Below are 5,930 nucleotides of genomic sequence, written 5' to 3'. Positions count from 1 at the left end.
TCCTGATCACACCTTACCTTTACAATTCATTCGAAACAAATAATTGGCAGATGGTCCGGACACAAAGCTCTAATCGCATCCTCAGCTCCTATGAACCGCCGAAGAGAAGGAACAGAATAATTTAAAGGCACCAAATAATGGCAAACATGTTTGGATCCATACGTCTTCCCTCCATAAATAACATCTGTCGCGGAGTCAATGTGTTACAGTTTTGTTTTTAACGATTGCGCAGTAAGGGGGAAGTGTACACAAATAAAAAACCCGAACACGGCCCTGACACGGGACTCTGATTATGTCAAGAAACAACTCTGAGAGACATACAATAAAGGACTGGCGAATAGTTCTCTAAAAATAGCGAACCTGCGTAGAGGTGAACTCTGAGGTCATGTGAGTCTGGGCAGGGAGGGGGTTGGGGTCGGTGCAGGGTGCGGGGTGCGGGGTGCGGGGTGCGGGGGGCGGGGGGCGGGGTGCGGGGTGCGGGGGGCAGGGGGCGGCAGGTGTCCATTCCGCCCCCGGATTGAGACGGACATGGGCCACATGTGTGTACCCCGCGGTGTCCTCCAGCCCCCCGTACAGGATGGAATAATTCATCAGAGCGGGTCAGAATGAGGCGTCGTGACGTAGAGCTCAGAGGCACGCTAATGACAAGAGCATGTTGGGAGAGGAAGGGGAAAGCTGTTGTGTCTCAAAAAAAAACAATTTGGGAATCGCCGTTTATTTATTTATTTTTGCTGTTTTTTTGTTTTTTTTCTAACCGTGGACCACCCGCTAGTCTTTCACCTGTAATAAAAACCAAACCTCTGCGATGTCTGCATTATACTCTCATTGGCGGGAACTGGTCGCTCGAGTTCATTTCTTTACGTATGGTCTCTGATTCAGGGGTTCTCAAACTTTTTTCAACCAAGGTTTCATAAACCCCATCACGTATGTCCCAAAAAATAATTTAATATTAAGCCTATTTCTCACATCAGGCCTACTATGTGTTAGTATTAGAAATATATGTATTGCAACATTTCAAAATACAGAATATAAAAACAATGTATTCAGTCAATTAACATCATTTTAATGAACAAGTAACATTGTAGTCTGCACAAAATATCAAACACAAATCAAGAGAAATGTGCTGGAGAGACAGACGAGGAGGTGCACGTGGCGGGATTCGTTCGTCTAAAAGGAGATAATTACATACGTGGTTTATTGCATAAAAATATTGTATTTAAAAAAATGTAAAGATGTATCCCTTCAAAGAACACAATAATATGTCACGGACTCCTGAGGGTCCCCAGCGCCTGCTTTGAGAATCACTGCTCTAATTGACCAGTTAATAGGTGATTTGCTTTTTTCGTATTCATTCGATTATCTGGCAAAAATAAATTAGGCGGTTCAAGGAACGATTTCCATCGTAAGATTCAAACTCAGTTTAATTTCACTTCACACAACAGCAATTGAGCTGAATAAGATTACAAATTGACTATGGTGGCAGGTATAGAACTTTAATGCTGCATGGCCTCTGGTCCAAGGAGCGGGTTCAGTTTTATTAAATATTTCCCTTTATTAACCGTCAACCTACCATTCAATTTCACATGCACTATGTACAGGGCTCAACTTGTAAATAAATTTGGTAATGAAAATAAAGTGACAGCATTAGATGAAACATAAATTCCCCTTCTATAGAACTCATTTAGATATCACAGGTTGTTAAGTGTTTGTAATATTTGATTTGAACAATAATCTCCCATTGTTGAGCGATAGTTGTTATGGGCGGTCCACATAATAAATGTTGCTATTATTCACAACGTTAACCAAGATTTTATAACATAGTAACTAATGAGTGTGAAAAGAGGATTATCATGTAACTTCAGTAACTGCTTTTAAAAAAAATAATTCTTAAATAATGAAAGACGTAAAGGGAGAGGGACAGAAATGGAGAGAAAAGACAGAGTGAGAGAGACAGTTCTTATTTACATTATAATAGTTTTGCAACAGCGACTGATAGCAGAAAGGTGAAATATGGACACAAACTGCTGCGTAATGACATAATGTCAGCCAGGTCAGGTGTTATAAGATAATATTCCCTCATCTGGGGGTAATGCGGAACAAAATAGATGACCTTTTTTTACTCACCCCGCTAAAGGCCATGAAAATGTGCGCGTCTTCACCTAGGAAGGATACGTGTCACAGATAACACGGCGGATGAGTTGATTTATTGTCAGGACAGACGAAAAGCGACACCGCGGTCGACGTCGGGGCCTCCAGAGCCTCACAATTCCAGGTGGAGGGAATAATTAGATACGGAGGGGAAAGAGGGGAAAGAACAGATCAGGCAGACTTCCAATGACAAATGTAGTTAAGAAGAGTGCAAAATGTATCAGTTATGCATGTATTATCATATCGCTTTTTGCAGAAGAAACATGACACCACTATAGACAAAGCTGTGTGTGTGTGTGTGCGTGCATGTGTGTGTGTGTGTGTGTGTGTGTGTGTGTGTGTGTGTGTGTGTGTTTATCAGCAACCAAAGATGTCTAAATATCGAAGGAAGTCCCAGGAAGATAAACCGGATCTGGTCCTTGGGTCCTTGGGTCCCAGGGGCCGTGGTGCACCCAGGTCAGAGGACTGGACTCTACCAGCTCCACTGGTCTGTCAACATGTCTGCCTGTCTCCCTCCCTCCTGGGACGCTCCCCTGATGTGTCTCCCAGATGTGCTGATCATGTCCACTTTTAATGTACACCTTGTGTGTGTGTGTGTGTGTGTGTGTGTGTGTGTGTGTGTGTGAGTGTGTGTGTGCACATGTGTGTGCCTGCGTGTGTGCGCGTGTGTGTGTGTGTGTGTGTGTGTGTGTGTGTGTGTGTGTTCAGCGTTGTTTAATTTTGTTTTTTGTTAAGTCGGCATTTTTAAGCGATTTAGAGTTGTGAGGAGACGTGTGCAGCGATGACATATTGATACATGGGAAATGATTTTCGATTGTCAAAGAAGTGACAACAAAGGTCAGGGATAGGACAGCGATGGGGAGGAAAGGAGTTGAGTATGTTTTTTTTTTTTTTGAGTGATATCAACCTCAAAAGGTTACGCGGGTGACATTAAGCAAAGCTGACATCTCTGATTTGTAACGGAGGCCTGTGACCTTTACGGGATGTACCCGCTCCGTACTGTACGCCATAACCTGTCGCACTTGCTGGAACATGGTTTAAATATCTGCAATTTGTTTGGTTTTATAAGTCGTTGTAAACGTAGAGAAACATGGAGAACTTAGCTCAGTAGGACCACTTTTTGGGGGTCGGAACTCTGACCACGTCGCTTCCACTCTTTCATCATTCAAATAAAACCGGCCATTTGCGCGGTGAAGAACGACATTTGACATCTAATTCTGGTATTGACTTTGAAAAAACAACAAAAAAAAACATGCATTTTCAATCATTTTGATGCAGGTTTTCATATCCCCTTTACTCTAATGAATTGGTGACTCGGGGTCGTTCGCTCGAGTGCAAGTACAAGTGCAAGTCGTGATGAGGAAAATGGCTCCAGTAACGGCACACCGTTGGTTTAGTAAAACTAGTGCAGTGCCCGGCTGCACTGCGGATGTAAGCGACCGTGTCCGGAGCTCCTGCAGCCACGCCCCGCTTGCATGTCCAAACTACACCAAATCGGACACTGCACGTCCTTTGGTCCTCAGCGACACGCCCGGCAAGTGTAACGTAGATCGGATGAACGGTTGTCGAGATAATCAAAGGACATACAGACAGGCAAACAGACAGGCAAACAGATAGACGGACAGAGATTCCTTCCTTTATAGTTAGATACTACTCAATGAGCTTTTTTGCCCTCCTACTTTTTTGAGGAAACAATTTTTTTTGAGTGGACATTGGATACAACCTATGAAATGCTTTGTGTTGATTGGCTGATTGAATACTTTTCAAATTGGCTTTTTTTTTTTGCGATTTCTTCGAGTGTGTTTGGAGCATATGAGGATTAATTTCAATTTTTTTACTTTGTAACTGTTGCCAAAATTAAAAATAACGCTATACAAATGCTACAAAATACAAAATAAAATTACTCAGGTAAAAGTGTAAGTATTGCATTTTAGTTATATCCAATGAAGTACTGATGCAGATGAAAATGTACTTGAGTACTCGTACTGTAACGAGAACATTATGGACAGCCATGTAATGAATCATATGCAGTGTTTCCAGTTGTTAGGATGACCAGTGTAGCTAATAGGGATGCTTCATTACACAGTATGTTCGGTACGCCCCCTACGGTTCAACACGCACACGTGAACTGCGGTATTACGATATCACGGTAGAAGTCGCCGGACGCGTTGATGCCGCGTACGGGCGTGGTGCAGCAACAGCAAGTGCTGCTTCCTATTGAATCCACTGCTGTGGCGCGCGGCATTTCTTAATTTTTTGCATGAGAGGTCTATTTCTTTATTTTCAACTGCATGCCACTACGCAGCCTTTTGAATTGAAATACAAGATAAAACTACATAGAAATGTTTTTGTAAAGAGTGCAAGAGTGTCCAGTTGGAAAATAACCCCTGGGACGGCCGTGTCCCTCTTTATTACGAACTTCTCTTCAGACACTCACTCACTCTCGACTGGTGTTGGGTCCTTCATGAACCAGTTCTTTTGAACGGCTATTTTGTAGGACTGTGAGGTTTTATTTCAATAAGTTATTTTACTATTATTATTTTTGTGTGAAAAAAAGTGTTCATACCTGTTCTGCACAAAAATAACTAACAGTGGTACTGGTTATATTTTTATTTTTTATTTTGAAATAGATATTATTGAATATTTGAATTATCCACTATCCTGCACACCTCCCCTCCAATCAGATCAACTTATGCAAATGTTAACATCCCACCAATGAACTTAAACCCCTGTCTCCCCCCACAGTCATACACACAGAACATTACACTAGTTATTTATGGCAGACTACCATAAAAACATTTTACACCTTTTAACTTTTTGTAATTTAAACAAAAAAAATCCTAAATATAAAGATACAGAAACTGTACCGTTGCCGTGGCCCCAAAACTGTGATACATACCGAACTGTGAGCCCACTTTGCATTGCATCCCTAGTAGCCAATAGTAGAATTGGTGAATGAATGAATGAATGAATGAATGAATGAATGAATGAATGAATGAATGTATGTAGTGTTATTATATTACATAGTTATGGATCAGTTGGAGTAGGTATAGTAGATATTATTTGTAATCGTAACTGTAGGCACTACAAAATACAAAATAAGATAGAAAATGACTATTTGCTTGTGAATGACAATGGGATACTGAGGATACAAATGGAGTATTTATGGATAAAAATGTCATACTCATAATGTTAAATGTTCATGTTATGTTTTACTATTTCTTTACCGAGACTATATATCTGTCAAAACAAGCTCAATATTGTGCTGGCATACCTGACAAATAATACTTTCAATTTAAATTCATTATGACTGCTATGGGAGCTTTGCCATTTTCTCATAAATAGCAATCCATTTTAAATTATGAATAAATTCAAGACTTATTCTAATGCTTTCAAAATATTGAACACAAAACATGGCCTTTGCCAGGAAATCTGCTATTTTCCCGCAGAAAGGCCAATTTGATGCTCATCATGTGCCCTGGTGTACCTAAGAGCTGTTTAAGAAACATCAATGCAAAAAAGGATTAAATATTCCTGTATTTTGCTAATCATTTATGAAATGCATAATTATCTCACCCGCTTGTTGAGTGGATTAGGAATCATTGCTTCTCTCTCTTGCACGCTGTGTATATATAGTGTCTACCTAACCCTTTCAAACTAACCCGTAGAAATATTCTGGAGTATTATACGTATGTATGGAGTTGGCAGAGCTGCACTCCGGTTCATATTTCACGCAACGTGAATGTCTAATCCATGAAATGTGTGGGTGGTGTGATTAACAC

Source organism: Zeus faber (genome assembly GCF_960531495.2).
Source record: "Zeus faber genome assembly, chromosome: 16".
In the NCBI taxonomy this organism is placed as follows: Eukaryota; Metazoa; Chordata; class Actinopteri; order Zeiformes; family Zeidae; genus Zeus; species Zeus faber.
Note: the sequence above shows the minus strand (reverse complement) of the source record.